The sequence below is a fragment of the Eptesicus fuscus genome, chromosome 6 (genome assembly GCF_027574615.1).
Source record: "Eptesicus fuscus isolate TK198812 chromosome 6, DD_ASM_mEF_20220401, whole genome shotgun sequence".
NCBI lineage: Eukaryota > Metazoa > Chordata > Mammalia > Chiroptera > Vespertilionidae > Eptesicus > Eptesicus fuscus.
In genome coordinates, this window is record NC_072478.1 from 98,609,391 (window position 1) to 98,632,354 (window position 22,964).

General features: G+C 38.2%; 1 long non-coding RNA gene across 2 annotated transcripts in view; it reads left to right on the forward strand.

Moving 5' to 3' along the window:
• LOC129149516 (uncharacterized) overlaps nucleotides 1-22,630 on the forward strand; it is a 1,442,660-nt gene extending 1,420,030 nt beyond the window's left edge. For both annotated transcript variants that reach the window (XR_008556439.1, XR_008556438.1), the window contains exon 9: nucleotides 22,607-22,630. This is a non-coding gene — a long non-coding RNA (uncharacterized LOC129149516). The remainder of the gene's footprint in view (nucleotides 1-22,606) is intronic.
• Nucleotides 22,631-22,964: the final 334 nt, after the last annotated feature.

Sequence of the window (22,964 nt, forward strand, 5' to 3'; positions counted from 1 at the left end):
TGATTAAATGCTGAAAAAAAAAAAAGCAAAAAAAACTCATGAGCTTTAAAACTGAGTAATCTGGAAATCGCTAAATTATATTGAAATCAAATTGTTAAATTGTCATTCTTGTTTGAGACAAGAAAATGAAATTGTTAACCTTCCACACATGATATTTATAACCTTCCACTCATGATTCCCCAGTATATTAGCCTTCCACTTACCGGCTACATGAACTTGTTTACTGGTTATAAATACCTACATATAATTGATTCAGCTTCTTAAATGTCCATCAAAACTTTTAGACAGCAAGCTACGATTTATGTTAAGCAAGATTCAACTCATTATTAAAAATTAGGTGTCAAACTATTAACAGGGAAAGCTTACCACTAACCTTCTACTCTATACTTACATTCTCTAATCTTGAATAAATATACAAGTCATAGATTGGACAATGAATTAAATGTTTGTGGTACAAATTAAACTCCAGAAATGAAAAAGGATTAATTTGTCCTTTTCCCCCCTCTAATCATAAACTTAATTCAATATTGAGAGATTTGTACCTTCCCTGTACAGTTCTGCTCTAATGCACTATGTTCATTTATAAAAATCCCCTTACTGTGCAGAATCACACAATAAAAACCAGGGGGCTCATGGGGAAAATGAGGTTAGGGCACAACACTCAAAAACTTGATTATTCACATTATTTTTAATGACTATTCTTGACATTCAAAAGATAGGAACCTAATAAAAATTGTTTTATTTAATAGTTTTACACATGTTATATGGTTAAGAAATATATACAGGTGGAGCAAAAGTAGGTTTATAGTTGTGAGTAGGTAAAACACAGTTTATTCTTATATTATTAATTATTGTATTAATTTCTATGTGGACAACTGTAAACCTTTTTTTACCCCATACTGTAAGTAATATAATAAATGTGATAGTTTACTTAAAAACAAACAAACAAATAAACACACAACAACACACCCACAAACCTCCTGAAGTTTGCTTGTGGAAATGAGAATCAGAGTGTTGCTACTTGCCCTAACCTGTTTGGCTCAGTGGATAAAGTGTCGGCCTGCAGACTGAAGGGTCCCGGGTTCAATTCCAGTCAAGGGCATGTACCTTGGTTGTGGGCACATCCCCAGTAGGGGGCGTGCAGGAGGCAGCTGATCGATATTTCTCTCTCATCGATGTTTCTAACTCTATCCGTCTCCCTTCCTCTCTGTAAAAAATCAATAAAATAATATATATATATTTTTTTTTTTTTAAAAAAGCGTCTTACTGCTTGTTTGGCAGGGGGCAGGTGGGGGGGGGGGGTGGCACAGTTCTCTTATGGCAGAAGGAAAAATATAACACCAGATAAGGATTGTAACAGAGACAGGGAATGTTAGTAGCTGGTGATGTTTGAGGAGTACGTGTTTTGTGTATTTTTCCAAAGCTTGGGTCAGCTGGTTTGGTTGTGTTCACCTTGTTTCACCCATTTAGAACAGTGTGTAAGTAATCATGACCTAGTCACATCCCACTCACTATCACCTAGTATAGCAATGGCATCGGACCAAATTTGTATATTCAAAATAAGTGCTAGACTCAACTGAAACCTGTGGAAATCTTCATTATCAATTAAATGCTTATTATGTCAGAAACCTAACGTGGCAAAATTCTAAGATTCATAGAATATACTTTTATCCACCAGGCTTTTCCTTATGCTGAAAATTTCACTAGGCAAAGGTTGTTGGAATTTCTCACTTTCGGCTTTCTCCAGGGCTACTTGATGGTTAAAGATGTTTCTCCAATTCTTTACAAAATTACGCTCTGAGGATACATTTTGAAGTGTGAACTGTGAGGCATAACTAAGCCATATAAATAAGGAAAATTGTTTATTTTAATTCAAGTAGCTACTACATGCTAGGAACTGTGCTATGCACTCTGCCTCATCTCATCTGTCGTTCACTGTGAGTCCCCATGGTGGTTCTGCTAATACACCCGTTTTATAGAACTGGACACTATAGCCTGAAGTGGGAAAATAATTTCCTCAAGTTCATGTAGCTAGTAAGTGGAAGGCTAATTATTTTAGTATTCTGAGTCAGGCTCTTTAGCACCACTCACTTAGAGATGATTTTAAATTCTTGACATACATATTTGGGAGGAGAAGTCTTGACCTTCCTTAAAGTCCCTCCTCCCTTGACTCACAGCTTCTGTATAGTGTACATTATGTCTATTAACAAATGTATTACCCTTTATATATTTTTTTCCATGTTTTTACTTTGGCTTATCAGAAAACTTGAGAGACCACATAGAGAAATAATTAACTTGTATCACTTCTTTAATTCAGAGGAAAGTGTCTCCCTTGAATCCAGAATCTAATTAGGGTGGAGATGCAATTCCCACCCTAAGAGAAACTGCAAAAGGTGTACACTCTTCCAGATTGGTAAAGCTGTGGTCAAATAGGGGATCTTGACTTCTTTTCCATCCTTTAAAAGGCGGTGAAAACCGTATACTCTCTCTTTGTACAAGTGTAGCAGGCTTCTGATTAAAAGCACTTAAGGTAACATACCACCCATTTCCCTGTTTCATTCAACAGCATCATCCTCCAGGGGCACCCAGAGAGGGGAAAGCACAGGTACACTTGGCCTGAGGAGAGGTAGGTTCCCTGCCCAGGAAACTTACTGGCTAGCACTGAGGTTGCTAATTCCCACCCATCAAGTCTTCCTTTGCCCTTTGCAGGGCTTCCTTCAGCTATTATTCTAACATTTTATCCCCCCATTAAGTATCCCTTAGAAACCACAGCAGGTTCTTGGAGCCTCGTTATCAGAGAGTAGAGATGTTTTTAAAGGGTTGCCAGATTTTGCAAATACAAATGCAGGAGATAAATCTGAATTTTAGGTACACACCAAACGATTTTATAGTAGAAATATATCCCAAATATTTCATGGGACATATTTATACTAAAACATTTATTTTATTTGTTTAATATACTAGTATATTTTTGTTGTTGGTCCTATTACAGATATCTCCCATTCTCCCCTCCCCCCTCTATCCACCTCCTCCCAGTCCATACCCACCTCCCACCCCCCCCCCCAGGTCTTCACCACCCTGTTGCCCGGGTCCATGGGCTACGCATATAAGTATATAAGTTCTTTGGTTTATCTCTTCTTATCCCCCCAACCAAAATGGTCAATTCATTTTGTTCTTTAGATTCCGTTTATTTTTTAAATCTGAAATTTGAATTTAATTGTGATTTTGTACTTTCTGTGGCTTCCCTACATTTATAAGCCATGCATTCCCGGAGGCCAGTGTCCTCAACTGGACCAGTGACCACCTTGCTTTAAGGATTGCCTTTTTTGTTAGCAAGCCATTGTCATCTTTTCAATTAATCAAAAAAAGTAATTAATATATTTTTTGGTTCTGCTTCAGTCCCAGGAGTTTTAATGGGCAAGGGGTAGCCAGCAACCTGAATTATTGCCTAGATTCCATAGTGTACATAAAGGCAGGGTTTTAAGAGCTTTTACTAGGTGTACCGGTTAATAATGCTGGATTTTGTAATTAAAGAAAACACAATAATTTCAAGGGTAACATCAGAAGTGCTTTATTCAAAGTAATGTCCATCACTAGCTACACATTTCTCCCATTTTTCATGTAATTTGTGGCTGCCGTCCCAATAGAACTTTTCTTGTTTTGAGGCAAACCATTCAGAGACCCAATTTTCCACTTCTTTGTATGTTTTGAAGTGCTGCTTAGAAAGTGTGTGTGCCATTGATCGGAACAAGTGGTAATCTGAAGGAGCAAGGTCTGGTGAATACAGTGGGTGGGTTAATACTTCCCAGGCAAGATCTTTTAAAGTGTCTTTAGCTGGTTTTAAAGTGTGTGATGGTTCATCATCATGAAGCAAAATTACTTTGCTGTGTCTTCTGGCACATTCTGGCCGTTTCATGATCAAAGTGTGGTTCAAATTGATTATTTGTTGTCAGTATCGATCAGTATTAATGGTTTCACCTGGTTTTAGAAGCTCATAATACACCACACCTTCCTGATCCCAACAAATGCAGAGAATTGTCTTCTTTTCAAAGGGATTTGGTCTTGCAGTCAATGTGGATGGTTGACCTGGATCAACACATGATTTTGTGCATTTGGGATTCTCAAAATAAATCCACTTTTCATCACCAGTCATGATTCGATGCAAAACAGACATTCTTTCGTGCCATTGAAGCAACATTTTACTGATGACTTTTCAGTTTTTCATTTGTCTTTCATTCAGTTGATGTGGCACCCATTTTCCTTCCTTTAAAATCTTTCCCATTGCTTGTAAACAATTGGAAATTGTTTGCTGAGCAACGTTTAATCTTTCTGCAAGTTGTTTTTGAATTTGACAGACATCTTCATCCAATAATGCTTGTAATTGTTGGTCTTCATACTTTTTCAGTTGACCTGGATGTTCTTTGTCTTTCACATCAAAATTATCACTTTTAAAGCATTTAAACCAGTGTTCACAAGTATCTTGAGATGGAGCATGCTCACCATAAGCTTCCTGAAGTATACAATAACTTTTTCTTCAAAATAAATTAATGAATTAAAACTTCCCGCAAATGCTCTTTTTCTGGCACGAAATTCAACATTTTTAGGCATAAAAATATCTATGATGTTAACACCTTCAGTAAATGTGACATATGAAGTTTTGAAGCTTGTTGTCAATACAACAAAATAGAATACATATCAAATCGCATATATATCAACATATGTGTAACTCCATCTATTGAAAAAAAATCCGCATTATTAACCTGCACACCTAGTATTTCCTATCGTCAAATTGAAGATAGATTCAAAGAGTCTTTATATGAACATTTGTGAACGCCTACTTATATGTGAAATATAAGATTTCATGTTATCTGACTCTATGTTTCTGTCTTGTGAGAGGCACACTCCTGTTTATTTTTTTCCAGAATAGATAAAGAACAAAGCCTCAATGCATGATGCCAGGACACTTGAATGTTTTAAACTCAAGTCTCCTTTCATCCCCATTGACTTGAGTGGTAAACACATAATACAATATAGAGATGATGTATTGTAGAATTGTCTATCTGAAGCATATATAATTTTATTAACCAATGTCAACCCAATAAATTCAATAAAAAATAAAAATTTCAGCTCAGCTTTAGCTAAGCCTATTGCACCTAACTGTCTCTTTCTGAGACTTTTTAAACTTGGCCTTCCAAAATTATGCATTGAGTAATGAACTTCAGAGAACAAATTTTTCCTCTATGGCATTTATTCATGTGATAAAGCTCACAAAGCTATCTTTAATTATTACTGTATAGGCTATCCCGTTATCTTTAATTATCACTGCCGAATGGTTGCAAAAAATCAAATACTGCTGGCAATCAAGAGTCATTATACAATAGCACGATTGCATCTGTTCATATTAACAGATAAGCACAGAAAATCAAAACAGTGTCTGATTTCACCACTAAAACTGTCTGAACAAAATATTGTATCTAGCACTCTTAATATCTCGCAGCGCCTTTGATCTGATTAAAGTCCAAAGAAACATAACCACAGATGCAAATATTCTGGTGTTTCTGAAATTAATATTGCTGAATATCATTGGGCTGAATTGTTAGAATCCTAGTGAAGCAGAAGTGATTATAAGCATAGTTCAGACTTATGATAGGAGGCTATCTAAAGCTCTGAGGCCGCAGGTGCAGGATTATAGCAAAAGCCCACTGAAACATTCAGTGTTCTGTCTAAATACCCCCGTACAAAATTAATTAGGCAGTTGATCACATAATAAAGCTATGATGGATGATCTAATGGAAACTAGCATCTCAGTGTTGGTAACGAAGTAGGGTCTCTTATTAGATGCAGCTGATTTTCATTTCTGCTATTTACAAGATTGTGTGCATAATAGAAGATGAAAAAAAAGAGGGGTTCTATTTTGAAAATGAGAACTCAGTTACAGTATTTATCTCGGTTGGAAACTATAATATGTAAGCAAAGTAGAATTTGTCGATAGACATGTCTGCGAGTAATTCTCTAAGATACTTGGCTGAAAAGCACATCAAAGAACAGAGAAATAATGAGACAGGCTCCAGCTGTTGGATTCCCACAGCTTTTGATTTGTGCTCTACTAGAAACTCCAGGTTTTGATCTTGTGTTGATTATTTCCATAGTACTGAAGTTGATTTGTGCATTATTTAAAAACACACAGTAGGCAGCAAACAAGGAAGAGTTTGCAAACTGCAGCTTAAAGGACATTTGTTTGGGCATTTCCTGCATTGCACTTAGGGGCTCAGGTGATGTGCATGGCCACCTGTAGAGGGCACATATTAGAAATGGAAGTGTGGAACAGAGCTAATCCAGAGTTTTACAAGGAAATCAGGATGCAATTGTATATTTATTGACCATGGCATTCTGGACTAGATGATCTAAGAATGCCAAATGTTTCATGTAGACTTTCAATTCTGTAAAATGTTGGAAATGGTTATAAGTGGGTGAGAACAACTAATGCCAGGGATCGTAATCCAGCATCTAGAAGGGTTCAGGAATCTGGAGAAAGGGCTGATGTAAATGATTAAAAAGTCCAGAGACAAAACATAATTTTGGAAGGCATTTTGGGGAGCCAGAGAAAACTTAGCTAAAGAAACCAAGTTCTCCTGAATCTCCAGACCCTTTGCTTTTTATTAACACAAATTGTCCTAAAACAAGGTAGATATACATATCAAAGGCCAAGGTTTAGTATACAGAGGTATTGTTGGATTGGAGGAACTGCCTTTGGCTGTTCAGGTGTTTGGCCATTAGGAGGCAATAACATGTAGATTGAAATGCACTAAGCTGTCTGGCAGCAAGCAATCATCTATGCATCCTTTTCAGGGTTGGGGAAATGCCCTCAGCCATTCCAGATGATTCAGCCCTGCTAACATGCTGGAATTAGCTTCCAGCAACAACTGCCCATATTGACACAAGGAATATTTCTTTATTCAGGATAGAAACCTTGTAGTTAAAAATTATGAAAAACTCAATCATCACTGGGCACCTCTACCCTCTACCTTTGATTTGTGCCTGCAGGAAGTCCTTGCCTAAAAGGCAGCCCATTTCTCAAGAAGTTTATCATTAAATATTTCCCTTCAAACGTATTTCATTTCCTAATTGCAGAACAATAAAAAAATTCTGCAAATATGGTTTCCTGAAGAACTTTGCCCAAAACTATTTTTGTATCCAATGATAATAGGGTAATGTAAGTGAAAGGGCAGAGCAGGACAGCACAAAATGTACTGTACCCTCCACCCTGTGTAACTATGTATATAACTCCTTTTTCTTAGAAAACCGCGAGAATGTAACAATTGCATGAACCTGCCAATAGGGATGTAGAGAGATGGACTCAGTCCACTTTAGGCAAGCTGCCCAGTGTGCCCCTGTGTAACTGGACCCCTCACCCTACCCCTGACCAATCATGGGAGTCATAAACACTCTCCCTGCCCACTACTCGAAACCCCCTTAAAGCCTTTGTGTTGGCGAGATAAGCTCTCTTTGTCCCCGGTGAGCGCTGGAGATGAGAGCTCTTGCTAGCACGAATAAAGGTTCTCTTGCAGTTACAGCGGGTCTTGGCTCCTTCGTGGGGGGTTTTTGGGGATTCTGAACACTGGGCATTACATAAGTAAAGAAAGAGTCCATAGTTTCTGATGCTATTTGATTTTCAGATGATGTGTTATCACTTCTCGATATCCAATAAACCAAATGATGCCCAGAGACCAGTGGTTTTTTAGCCAGGATTTCTTTCACTGAATGCAGGATTATACAAGATGAGCTGCCCTTAGATACCACTGCTCATTGTAAAAAAAATCCTACTGGCCAGTGACTTCTTGATCTTGTGGTTTGTGATCTCCTGTCAACCTTTCTTCATTCCTACCTTATTTTCTTTCTTCTTTCCTTCCTGATCATGTTACCTTCCATGGACACAGATATATAAACACAAAAGCATAAATGCAAAAACAATTGGAACAGCTTCTTTCTGGACCATTGAGATAAATTATTTAAGTGTTATTTTCAGAGAAGCCCTTAGAACTGATCAGATTATTGACTCAGGGATCTATCAATAATCAATACACAGTTCTCAGAGTCTCTTGGAGGCCACTGTCTAATACTATATTTATTCAACTCAACCTTCTTCTTGTCAATAATAATTTCTCCTCTCTTTATCTGGTCTCAATTATTTAGATTGTCAATATATAGTACTTGGAAATTTCTTTAATAAAATATAAGTGAAAATTGTAATGTAATTTTCCATTTCATGGGCATAACCTGTGAATATTATTGGAGTCACAGCTTTACATGGGCTTGTGTGAGATACCAGATATAATAAGGCATGTTTTCTGTAATAAAAACAATGCATTCAGAGTTTTCAAACAAAATCTGAAATAAATCAAACAAATTTTGAAATGTTTAAAGAAAACAATAAGTAGCAATAAGTGTAATGAAAAGTTATTTGTTCCAAGGTCAGTATAAATGAAGCTTAGTATAGTTTTAAAAGACTTCAAATAGCTGACAAATAAACTTAGATTAATCTAAGTTAAGCTGAGATTGTTAAGCTGAGAAAGAGAAATAAATTTGAAAAAATTATCAAAAAAGCAGTAGATAAATTTTCTGAATTATTGAGACTGTCTTGATTAATATCTGCAAAAGATATGGAGGCATTTTTCTAAACAATTTAAATAATTATATAATAAATATGTTTTTTAGAAGAAAAATATAAAATGTAGAGAAGAGAGAAAAAGGGGAATGAAGCATATATTTCTTAAAACTAAAGGATAAAAATTTATTATCTTTGTATATACTTCCCTGGGAGCTTTACCTTCCTGACCTTCACCCCCAGATATATTTCTTTTCTCTTGTTCATTTTTGTTCTTTTAGGCTTTAGGCACTGCGGCTCTTAATAAATGCTATTAAAATAATGAATTAGATGAATGTCATGTTCTTCTACCAGAATCTTTTAGAACAGTATCCAAAATTTCTGTTTTATTTATGGCTCCCTGGAATGTCTATTTCTATTCACAATGAGTACTGTATAAATATCCATTGATGATATGACTGAAATTGATAATAAATTTTTCTCTTCCTAGTCAAAAATTGGTAATTGTATTTGTCAGCTATTATTGCATAATAAACATTCCCAATGCTCAGTGATTTACAACAGCAACCACCTATTCTCTCTTACTTGTTTGTGGGGAGGCAAAGAATTGGCTTTATAGATTGGGACAAGCCCCAGTGTCTGTAATTCCCATTTTCCTTGGGCCAGTGTGCTTAATAGAGTGGGTTCTTTTTTCTTTTTTTTTAATCCTCACCTGAGGATATTTTTCCCATTGATTTTTAGGGAGAGTGGAAGAGAGAGGGAAAGACAGAGAGAAATATTGATGTGAGAGAAACACATCGAATGGTTGCCTCCTGCACATGCCCTGGGCAGGCCAGGGCCAGAGAGGAGCCTGCAACTGAGGTACATGTGGTACCGAATTTTTGGACTGGAACCCAGATTCTTTGTCTGCTGGAAGGGAAGAATGAATCCATGGACAGAAAGTGGTATACCAAAGATGGAGATTTATTGAAGAACAAATACAGACTCCCATGAAGGGAGGGGGAAGAGTCCCACAGAAGTCCTGTTTCCATGGTTTATATAGGCTGATATCCCCTCTGATTGGTCACTGTTCCCTTAGACTGGTTACTATAGTAACTCCTGAGCTCAAAGGTCAACCTCACATCTCCCCCCCCCCCCACTTCCTTATTGTTTTCCTATTCCCTTTGGGCTTTCTTCTTTTTATTTTGTAAATATCGACCTTTCTTGGCTACTTCCAGTTCCCTTGTCTTATATAAATATACCTGTTGCTGCCTCCTTGTCTTATGGAAATGTAACTGCACCTGGCTTCCTTGTGTTATGGAAATGTACCTTCTCCCAGTCTGCAGCCCCTTGCTTTTTCCATGGACCCCAATTCTAAAAAAAATCCCTAAGCCTGCCTATGTTCCCCCAAAATTCCTGCTTCACATGCCCTTGACCAGAATTGAGCCCAGGACCCTTCAGTCTACAGGCTGACACTCTACTCACTGAGCCAAACCGGCTAGGGCTGAAGTGGGTTCTTTTGAGGAAGAGGGCAGATGTTCATTAAGACAAGCCCAGACAAGCACATTGCAAGCCTTATTGGTCAAAGCAAGTTACAGGTTGAACCTAGTGTCCAATTGCAAATGTACACTTCGTTTCCAGAGGAAAGAACTGCCAAGTTCCAAAAGGGTGTGAATTCTGTCAGTGGTAAGTAATGGAGTCAATAACTCAGTCTACCACATTTGTACTGACCACGCTATGGATGGAGTAAAATATTTAGGAACATCACCAGCAAAATTTTGATTAAGCCCTTAAAGTAATGTGGTGAAGTCTGAAGCAAAATCCAAGCCAATTTTTATTTAATCACAGTTTTCTTCCACCCTTCCAACAAATGGTAGATAATGAATATTATTACAGTCATTTCTAGAGTAATCAACTGTAGTATCCCAAACAGAAGATTATAACTTCAGCTGGAAATTGAGCAGCAGGACAGTTAAAGTCTTAAAAACAAACAACAGCAAAAAAACAAAAACAAAAAACAAAAAAAAAACACTGAGTTTCAAGTGATACTTTGCAATAAAGACAGAGAGTAGGGGTAGGGAAATTAAGAAATTAGCCACATAAACAAAATTGTCTCCCAACAGAAGACTGGACTTGTCTTTAGAGAAAGCATCAGAACATGCTACAGGAAGTAAATGTGACTGGCCCTGACCACTAATCACTGAAATGTGTCTATAATGAAACGGAAAGGTAGTAAATCTAGGAAATTCCAACAGACAAAAATAAAGACTTCCTTTTGTTTCACATCAAGAGCATTATCTTTTGCATGGTTTTCGTAAATCTCCCTTAGCCTGTGGCATGAGTGATGTAGAACAGGGTACATGTGATTACTTCAAAGTTTCAGTCTTGAAAATCAGAAATGGGCTGTTCACTTCCAAGCTCTGTACACCTTTGCAGGTACCTAGTTTGGTATTTCTCATCTTCTCTTGAGACACAGCCCAAGAGCATCTGACAGCAACATCAATGGCCAGGTCCAAACGAAGGCCAGAGAGCAAAACTGAGACATCAACTTGTACATACACAGAACACATATTCTACTTAGAGGTAAAAACAATAATAGAAAATGCCTATGAAGCAAGGACCCTTCTGCAATTGCTGAGCATTTATCGGCAACATTTTTTGTTTTTTGTTTTCAAGCATTTTTTATTTTTTTATTTTTCTCTCACATGAAATGACACAATGACACAGACCTACAATTACTCACCCTTTGGCTCAAATTGTGTGCCATTTTCTAGTGTCTCAGTCATTTACCATTTTATATTGGTATAAATATTTGTATACATATGTATACACACAGATGGGGCAAAAATATGAACATTGTCTTGAAAAATATTATTATTTTTATATTTTAAATATTTTTTATTTATTTCAGAGAGGATGGGAGAGTGAGAGAGAGATAGAAACATCAGTGATAAGAGAGAATCATTGATCAATCGGCTGCCTCCTGCATGCCCCTGCCCCCTACTGGGGATCGATCCTGAAACCCAGTCATATGCCCTTGACTGGAATCGAACCTGGGCCTCTTCATTCCTCTTCTTTATTCCAAGTTTAACAGAAGAGACAATGGGCATGAGGTTAAAAATGCATTTTGAAGTATAAGAACAAGATACAAGACTGTTTTGCAAGAGAATATGTTCCTCACTTACCATCCTTACCCCAAGAAAGGTAAATTTACTATAAAATAGGATTAATTTATCAAAATGTGATGAATGTGAATAAAAGCTGCAATCGTCCGTCATTTTCCATACCTCTCAAGTGAAGAATGCATTAGATCTGCTCTTGTACTTCTAGTGGAAAAGCAGCTACATATTTAGGTACTAGAAGCCAGGGGATAGTATTTGTTCCTGAAAAATGTGATTATGGTTGTAGAAACCCATGGTATGGTGATACTGTGATACTGGGATTTAAATTGAATTCTCTGTCTTGACTGCTTTTCCAACATTGTATAGACATTATTCACACACTTCCCATCTCTGCTTTTCTCTGCATGTGTAGAGCATGGAAATTTCAACATGTTGGTATTAATGTAGATGACCTATGAGCTAGTAAACTCAGTGGCAGACTACTACCTCCTCTCATAATCATTCACATGACAGAGGTGGAACTTGGGCCTTGGAGTGATGAAATAGGTGCTACCATCCATTCTTACTTTCGTTCCCTCATCCACTCATTCATTCAAATCTGTGCTTATTTAATGAAAATCTTATAGGCCTGATATTCTGATACATGATGAAGATTAGAAGATCAATGTGTCAAAGTCACTACTGTTGAGAAAAGCGTAGTCTAAAGTGGAAGATAGCCTTAAACAGTTATAAAATGATGAGGAACACATCACAACAGAGCTATGGGCAGAGGACTGCAATTAGCTCTGCCCACAGTCATTCAGGAAGGTTCCCCAGAGAAGGTAACACTGAGCTGGATCTCAAAGGATTAGCAGAAATATGCCAACCACAGATAAAAATGGAGACTGTGCCAAGAGAAATGAGCCTTTGCAAATTCGCTGTACTCCCCTGTTGCCTGCTGGTGGTGACCTGTAGCTCAGATGTGATTCCAAACCCTGCCATGAGGAGTCATGGGTTTTCACAAAAATAGCGTCCTCTTCCCCTGTGCCCTAAATAAGGCTATGAAATAAGTCAAATAGCATAGACTAGAACCTGAACTAGATTTTTAAAAAATAATCTCATGCTAATAAAGAAACATTTCTTGTAAAAATATGGTAATTCTCATCTTGGTTCAGTTCAGTGTGAAATCATGTGAAATTTTATCATAATTGTTGCAGGTAATGACATTCTAAAGCACAGATGAGCACACGATATTTGCAAATTTGCCAATTTTGGCATAGATGGAATATCATGGTATTATATAGTTTGGGGACTGGGGAAGGGGATGGAAGGGAGCAAGTTCTCTTTGTTATTAAACATGTCATCCATTTCATTGGAAAAAGTGACATTGGCAGTTTCCTTAAGTAGTATTCCAGAGCATGAATTTTCATTTGTAGTGAGGGATCCCTTTAAAATTATCCATATTCCCTATTTGTCACATTCTGTTGTTTTCATTAGAAATAGAGGATTATAGCCATAATTTTTATCTATTATATTGGCTGATTTCCTGGAGAGAGATGAGAATCATCTGCATGCCTCCCCTCACCTTCTGGCAATTGTCATCTGTGGCCAAAGAACAAACTTATCATGCAGTGTATTTTTAAAGGGCAGAAAGAAATGACCCTAGACTTGATTGTGGCCTTCTTGCTAGTTAACTTTACCTTCCTGATTAAATATTATCTTCTTACTTAGATCTGGAATAAGCACCTCTTTTTCTCTTTTTAAAGAATCTTATCTTCCTATACCCCATCTATTGCATTTAGCCAATCTTTTCATTTCCCTGTTATTTTTAATTTTTTTTTAAAAAATCCTCACCCAAATATAGTTTCTCCATTGCCCTTTCATACAGTGTGGAAGGGGGCGGGGGAATGTGTGTGGGGTGAGAGAGGGAGGGGGAAAGGGAGAAACATCAATGTGAGAGAAACACATTGACTGGTTGTCTCCCACATGCCCCCCTCCCCTGCCCGCTCTGGCCCAGGTGGGGTAAGAACCCACAACCCAGGTACTTGCCCTTGATCTGGAATCAAACCCATGAACTTTTGGCACCGAGACAATGCTCTAACCACTGACCAAAACCAGTCAAGGCCATTTCCCTGTTATTTTAATACACAATAGTGTGCCTGCCTGAACTGTTTAAGACCTGTCGTTTAATCACACTTCCAGCCCTGTTCCTACCTGGCTGGCCAACTCTGTTGCTTTGACACTTGAGACTAAGCGGTCAGTTTGAGAGCACTGTTAACTTCAACTCTGCTATTTTTTCAGAGTCTTAATTGGATATCTTAATTTGCAGTCATGGGTGCCACTCCACTAATTACCAGCTCTTTGACCTTGATCAAGACCATCATGGCAAGAGTCCACCATGGAAGTCTACCATTTATACCTTGCCATCTGATCTGTCCCTTCCTATCACAACCCTTATCTTCCTGACCTTCACCCCAGAGATATTTCTTTTCTCATGTGGACCTCTAAAACAGCATAGTTCATTCTGACAGGTTTCTCCCCAAATGTATCCCTCCAGCTTCAGAATATTTATCTCCCTTACTCCCCACCTCTCTCTGTTTCTTTCCTCTCTTCATTTTTTAATTTCATTTTTAAACATATACAATTTTAACATAGAGTTTGTTCATATTTAATAATTAAGTGATTATTTATAAATTCAAGTTTCTATTTTTATTGAAAAAGTTTAATAGAGCTCTGTTACTTCAAGTTTGCTATGGTTTCTACTGCTCACGTGTGTCAACCAACACCTAGATGCCTTTCATCAGCTCACTTATGCTATTGTTGTTTTCCCTGATACCTGTGCTTTCTCATTCACTGATGCTGCTTGCATGATCTCCTAGAGATTTGAGTTTATGACCCCTGGCATAGATTTATTTACAGGCAGAAACAAGATAGGATTTAGTTTAAGGAAACAGAAGCCAAATCTGTATATAAAAGGCTAAGCTACCATCGCATCCAAAACAACTGAACGGACGACCAAACAGGCTGTGTGGGGTGACCAGGCTGGCAGGGGGGTTAGTGAGGGGTGACCAAACGACCGAGCAGCAGGCTGTGTGGGACAACCAGGCCAGCAGGGGGGTTAGTGAGGGGTGACCAGGTTGGCGGGGGAGCAGTTGAGGGCGACCACGCCCACAGGGGGTACAGTAAGGGGTGACCAGGCAGGCAGGGTGGGGGGCATTTGGGAGTGACTATGCCTGCAGGGGGGCATTTGGGGGTGACCAGGCCAGCAGGGGGGGCAGTTAGGTGCGATCAGGCAGGCAGGTAGGTGAGCAGTTAGGATCAGGCCTAAACCGGCTGTCAGACATCCCCCGAGAGGTCCTGGATTGGAGAAGGTGCAGGCTGGGCTGAGGGGACCCTCCGCCCCCATGCACAAATTTTGCGCACCGGACCTCTAGAAGTTAAATAATTTTCCCATGGTAAAGTTACCCAAAGCCCAGTCTTTTAATTCATACCAATATCTTCCTTTCATACCAGTGTTTCTCAAACTTCAGTGTGCCTCAGATTCACCTGGAGGTCTTGGCAAACACACTTTTAGTCCACTTTGGGAGCATCAGATTTTCATTTCTTATAAGTGTCCAGTTGATGCTGGTTGGGGGACCACACCAGAGAGCCATTATGCTTTCCAGGTTTATCTCCCCAATGTTCTTTCAGATTACCTTTAAAATGAGATGAATAGTATCTACTCTGTTTTCCTCTCAAGGTTTCTGTGAGTTTCAAATCATTGTAAACTGTGAAGAATGCTACAAAATCAATGTACGGCTTTTCTCCTCCACTAGGGTGTAGGCCCTATGTATGAAATCTGCAGTTTGTCTTGTTTATGATAATATTCCTAGATCCTGATAAATAGAAGTAGTTTATATACTTTTGTGGAATAAATCAATGAATAAAAGGTAAAATCCAGGACTTGGGTCAAATTAAAAAAAAAAATCTGGAGAGAAGAGAGAAGCAGAGACCCAGTTCCTACCAATCAATGACTATTTACATTCAAGAACATAATTCCTAAGGAATGTCTGTGCTTCTCTGATTTATCTGGTAGCTTAGTTATGCTTGTGTTAAGAATGCAAAAGGAAGCAGTGAATCATTCACTGATGGTGCTTCTAATAGTTTCTCCTCTGGGTAGAAAGACTTTCTACATAAACATGCAAAGGATTGTAATCACTATCCAGAGACCGAATCCTCTGCCCTGACAGTTGGAAAATGACTCTATATGCTGACAGCCCCACAGGATGGGAAATGCAATAGCTCTGCTCCTACTGTGTAATAATGTAGCTAAACTTAATTGACTGCACCCATAAATAGTGGGAGAAAGTGAGATTGTGTAATCTATACCACTCTTAGTACACGGGACCCACTCGCAGGCCTCCCAAAGAATCTCTGTAGTATAATTTGTTACACAACCATATAAGGCACTTGAATTATAGGTTTTCTTGTTTATCCCAACCCCAACTCAGTTCCATTTACTTACTCTGGCATCTTTCTTAAGCCTCGTGTTCTCACTCTCTCACACATTCCTCCCTTTCACTTTCCTTTGTAGCTTTACACAGAACCACTCTAATTTCCCTGTTCTCACCTCCCCTTCTTACTGGATTCTCTGATCAGCATTCAAACATTAATGATTAAGACCCTACCCTTGTCTTTTCATTCCTGTCCTATACTGCACTATGGACTCTGAATTCACCCTAAAGCTTTTAAAAAACCGAGTCAATACAGGTTGCCACACATGTACCATCATAGCTACCTTACTACTCCTGTTTTATTTCTGTACCCATGACTCCAAAACAGCTCTGTGAAGGACGCCAGTGGTTTCCATGTTCAAAATCCAAAGAACACATCTGAGTCCTCATCCCATTGACCATCTCTGACCACATTTCACACCATTAACCATGCCTCCTTCTGCCTGTCTTCTGCTGGCTTCCACACAATTACCAATTCCTCGCTTTGTTTCTTCCTCTCTGACCATTCCTGAGGAGGTGCTCTCCCTGTCACACTCCTAAATATCATAGTTCTGTTCTCTCCATGCGATCTTTCCCTAAGTGATGTTCCACACCCATGACTTAATGTTATCCAAATGGTAGCATTCATCATCACTGATCACTCACCCATGCCTCTCATCGGACAGGCAGGTTTATGGAGCCACTGTTCACTGAACAGCTCTACTTGAATGTTTCTCAGGAAGCTCAACCTTAAAATGTCCAAAATTTTACCCCTGAATTCCTGCCTCCTCACTCTATCCACACCTGATATATTTATATTTCTCCCCTGCTATATCTAACCCACAAATTCATGCCAACATCTCTTTCCAGCCTGTGCATTTATCCACAGCTACACTGTTCTGGGGATTCATCATCATTTCTGTCTCTGAACTTTTTCCTCTGTTAGTCATCTCCCTGAAATGCTGTTCTCCCCACTCTTCATCCAGATAATTCCTATTCATCTGCAAATCTTTTTTTATTTTATTTTATTTTTTTACATATGTGTCCTTATTCCCCCATTACCCCCCACCCCCCACTCCTGCCCCACCCCCCTGTTGTCTCATCTGCAAACCCTAAACATTCTTCCCACAAGAAGACCTTCCTAGACCCCTCAATCCCACTGCTATACTCTCAGAGCATTCATCTAATTTTTTTGTGTCACTTAATCATGATTCTACTTTTAAATAAATGTTATTTTATGTTGTCTCTTTAATATCCTGTAAGCCTTATGGATGCAGCATTCTGATTTTCCCCTCTTTTTTAATCAATGTAGCATCACAGGGTATAGCTCAGGGCATATGTTAAATCCTTATTAAATACCTGTTGAGTTAAAGAATTCCCTTACAATTTTTATTCTCACTAAAATTTCTCTACTCCCATCTCCATTTTTTACTTCTCTCATATTGATTATTTCTTCCTCCCTCCCTTCATCCCTTTTATCTCTTTTTCCTTTTGTTTTTTTTTCTTTCATCATTCCTTCATGAAAAACAAGACTTCTTCCTACCCACTTATAAAAATTTTAGTCTTCTTTAAGATTTAATTAAATTAATTTAATTTAGATAAATATATGCCCAATAGCAGATTTTTATTTTTCATTTTATTTTTTATTTTGCTTTTCTCTCTCTCTTTTTTAAACCTGCCTTTGTAAATCTAGACAAGTTGGAAGAGAAATATCCCCTGGATGACCAAGATACATAATTCTTAAAATAACCAGGATTAACTCTCTATATTGATTAATTCAGTCATTCACTTATTCATTCTTTTAATTATTCATTTAGTCATTTATTTATTTATTGAATTAATCAATTATGCAGAGCTTAATGTGTATTATGTACTTTTATGCCTAAATCTCGGATTTCCCACTTACTTGTTGAGTTACTGTAACAAATTAATTATTCATTTCTCAGTTTTCTTATCCCTTAAAATGGGTAAAAGTATTAACTAACTAATAGGGATATTATAAAAAGGGACTTATTATACACAAACATGACTAGCACACTATAAACTCCATATAAGTATTAGCTAGCATTATTTTTTAACATCACCATTAACTATTATTTTTCAGGCATTAAGTTAAATAATGTTGAAAAAAATGAAGTATATGCCTTCACGTAGTTTACACTCTAGGGCAGGGTGAACTGTGGCTCTTTGATTAAATCTGGTACATTGACCTTTTAGTTAGTAAACTCATATTGGAATGCAACTAGCCCATTCCTTTATATTTTGTCTAAAGTTGCTTCGTGTTGCAATAGTGACTTTGAATAATTGCTACAGAGATTGTATGCCCTGCAAAGCAGAAACTATTTACTATTTTTTTCTTTACAGAAAAAGTCTGCTGACCCCTGTTCTATGCAGATATATGTATATGCACATAAACATACTCCAGGAGATAGCCTAAGTAATGGAAAACCCATTGGAGTCAGGGAGATCTGGATTATTATTCTGTTGTTGTTGTTTTTTTCTCTTTTACCACCATCTTCTTGCACAGTTTTAGTATAACACTTACGTTCCTTAAGCCTCAGTTTCTTTGATTCCAAAAAGGGCTCATTATCTCTGTTGATGTATTCTTCCAGGGTTAAAGAACAAAATGTGTATGCAGTACCTGGAAATATTGGTGCTCACTAAAAATTTTCCTCTTTCCATTTGGAGAATAAAGGATTTAACTTATTGGATATTATGCTATTAACATTATTACAACTTTACAACTACATGAAACCATTTTAGAGCAGAAGTTGAAATAATCAGGTTCTGTAATAAAAAAAAAAAAAAAAACTTCAGTAGAAAAAATATTTAAATTGCAGTAAAGGCAAAGAGAAGCTATGTTTTAGTCCACTTTCCATTCCAGTGCTATTTCTATTTCTTTTTTTTTTTTCTAGTCTCAGTTTACATTTGTCATAGTTAAGTTATAGGGTTAAATCCTTTGTATGATAATAATGTTCCATTAATAATTAGGCTTCCAGCCCTAACCGGTTTGGCTCAGTGGATAGAGTGCCGGCCTGCGGACTGAAAGGTCCCAGGTTGGATTCCGGTCAAGGGCATGTACCTTGGTTGGAGCACATCCCCAGTAGGAGGTGTGCAGGAGGCAGCTGATCGATGTTTCTCTCTCATCGATGTTTCTAACTCTCTATCCCTCTCTCTTCCTCTCTGTAAAAAATCAATAAAATATATATTTTTTAAAAATTAGGCTTCCAATGTGCTACTAGAACACACACACACAAAAACAACAGAAAATATTGTGTAAACTGAACTACTTAGAAAGGAGAACATTGCTGCTCTATAAGAGGGAAATAATTTGTTTTAGGTGCCTCTTGAATGATAGCTTAAAACAATAAATCCATGAGCATTTGTTTTCTTCACAGTAGTTAACCAGTCAGTGAGGTTGCCTACAAAATCGCAGTTTAAAAAATGACCTTTAGAGATGCCATATGAAATTAAATTTTAATGAGTGGTAATAAACGGCATACTTTTCACAGGAGGACACACGATGCTTGCCCGGGGCCCCTGCTGCATACCATCCACTCCAGAGCTCCCCTCTCGCCTCTTCCCTTTCATTTGTTCCAGGGAAGATGATGGGGCAGCACGCACTCTGAAGGAGTGAAAACAGTTTTAATACTGCGCTCACCGAAGGCAGTCGCCATCCCTGGCTAACGAGGCAGATGGGCCTCCATTGCTGTGGTGATGGTTCTTTTTGTACAACACTGCTCCGACCCTTCATCATCAGAGCAACCCAGGGTAGTTAAGCCTTCTTCTATCACGTGGCCGGATTGAAAGATAAATCTTCATGATTGGGCAAAATAAGTTAAAAAAGTGAAAAAGGGTTTTTGCTCGATCAGAACTCCATCACAGTTCTGTAGCAAGAACAAAACTGTCTTCACCAGGGTCCGCTTTCAGGTGGAAAACGTGGCAACCAATCCGTGGAGTTTAGGAACAGACAAGAATAACATGGGGTGCCAGAATCACCTGGCACGCTGACACCCACAAATGGCTTGCTGGCTTCCTAATAGAACAAGAATGGTGGCCAGTGCTCTTCAGGCTCTTACAGCAGTCTTTTATTAATCCTCTGGGACACTTGAGTCCATCGTCCCTTTGACTAAACGAGAACAATTTATCACCCATGCGCAAGAGCCATGGCAAACATGATTATTAATTTATCGCTTCCAGTTTAAAGTTCAAAACATCCTGAAGCTTTCTGCTCCTTGCAATGATGCTTTCTCTACCCTTTTTGCCCAGAGGATCCTGTTAGCAGGGAGCTGAGCAATTCGGTTTCATCCGGAAAAATAAATGATGCCTCCATTCTTAAAATTGTTGTGCTGAAGGACTCCAAAGATGAGGCATCTGTTTGAAGCCCCCATCACTTGACGTTTTCTTTCCCTTGAAGTCTGAGGTTTCTTGCGTTACCATAAAACAGCACACATTTGTAAAAGTTCAGAGCCAAGTGGCCTCAAAGAGCACCAGCCAGGCTGGGGAGGAATATACAAAAAGGGTGCATTCCCGCAAAGGGCGGGGTGTCTGCCTCCTCAGAAGCTCTTTCCAGGATGTGCTGCTTGTGTTTCAGAGTGGGGAGGTGGCTAAGCTGGTCACCCTCTGTTTCAAAATGATTAGAGAACTGTAATCCCAAAGAAACTTGAGGTGAATTCTCACTTTCCTCACTGAGGGTCAGGGGATGAGATGACACCTTTAATTACGAAGGACTGTGGGTACCACTCAAAGTAACAAGCTGTTCTGAATGAAAAACCCTAATTGCCTCGGAATCCAGTATGTCATGTAAATGCGTTTTCATCTGAAATACAGTTGTTGGTGCAGCTTTAATTATTTTTTCCTGTCAGCGTGAGATAGAAGGATGTGGCTGTGCCAACTCCTTATTTGTGGCGGTTGTATTGTGAGTTTTGCCCAGGAGCTAAAGAGCTAGTGTCTTTGCCTAGCCATGACTTGTTACTCTCATAGCCGTGGGGCCCCAGGGGGGTGTTGGATTTTGACTTCAACAACAAAATTGCAATTAGAAAAGAGGTGACTTCCAAGCTTTAACAAACCTCAGTCTTTACTTTTTTCTCAGAAATTATCAAGCCACTTTTCTCTCATTTATTAATTGTAAAAGTGTTTCAAATGAATAGAATCTATCAAATAAACATGCTTGAATTATTTTCTTAACTTTTTTTAGTCCTCACATGAGGATATTTTTTCCATTGAACATTGATTTTTTTTTTTAGAGAGAGTGGAGAGACAGAAAGAAAGAGAAACATAGATGTGTGAGAAACACATCAATCAGTTGCCTCCCTCATATGCCCCAACAGGGAATGCAACCTGCAACTAAGTTACATGCCCTTGACTGGGCTGATGCTCTAACCACAGAGCCAATTGGCCAGGGCTCTTTTCTTAACTTTTTTTTAAAGAAAACTTACATGTTTATTAGAGTTGGTATAAAATATTATCATAGTGCTAATAGTGGCAGGTGTAAAATAAAGGAATGGGACAAAAGTAGGTTTACAGTTGTGAATACCTGTAGCACAGACTTTACTCTTCTATTATTATATGTAGAATCCTTTATGTATGTTATGAAATCTTCATACCTTACAATGTGATCACCCCACTGACACTAGCCAGCATCTTGTCACGATGCAAACTTGCTTAAATTCTTAAAAATGAATTATTTAGGACCTAATCATTCACTCAGCTATTTCTCCTTTGAATCCCCCCTCTTCCCTTCATTTTAAAAGATGGGAATGGATACTCAATGTGTGAAATTTCCACTATGCCACTTTTCTTAGCACATACTGAATTTGGTTGCCTGATTGTTTGTTTTAATTTAATATACACACATTTAATTGAGACAATTAAAGAAATCAAAATAAATGGGAGAGGAGGCTTGACTTAAATAAATAACAGGAAAGGGAAAACGTGTTCACGTATTGTCTTTCCCAGTATAATTAAATAGATGTGATAAAATTCCAGAATGAAATATAGAGCCAAAACTGCATTTAATTCAAAATCTAAAGACAAATGGATGCGGAAGAAATAGGGATAGTGTAGGTTTCCTGAACAGATGTGTACTGATTTACTTTGGTCTATGACAGGTGCAGTGGATGGCTGTTGATAGCAAATATTCAAACACTGTTCAGAGGAAGCTTTTGGAGCGACAGATATGCTTATGACATAGATTGTGGTGATGGTTTCACATTGCTACTTAATATCTAAACTCATCCAGTTGTATACATTAAATATGTATATATTTTGTGTGTCGTTCATACCTCAATAAAGTAGTTTAAAAAGAACCAAGTTTCAAGAAATTGTCAAAGACTGAAAAAAAAGCAAAGCTGCCATTCAGCAGTTACTTTTTGAATTGTATTCTGGATTAAAAGATGTAACTGGTGGATACACAAATAATAAGTGCTTCTTGCTTTTTCTTTATTTAGAACTAAAGAGTGAATGAAGGCAAGAGGAATTACGGGAAGGAAGGTCAGGGTAAGTCCTATCATATTTGTTTCTTACGTTTGAAGTGTGCAGAGTACATTGTGTAAAACTTGGGTCGGAAGTCTCGGGGCTCATGTCTCAGATACATTAGACACATCGAGTCTGTCAGGGGGAATGGCATGCATGCTGTAGCCGTGCTGCACAGAACTGTGCTACTTGTCCCTGACACTCGGAGGCCTGTGTTTTCTGCATGCGGCCACCGCACTGTGCCGCATTGTTGAGTGGATCACGGCCAGTGTGCCACAGAAACTCTGGATGCATTCCTGTCTTAGAATTGTGAGTCTGATCTCTTTGTATAGT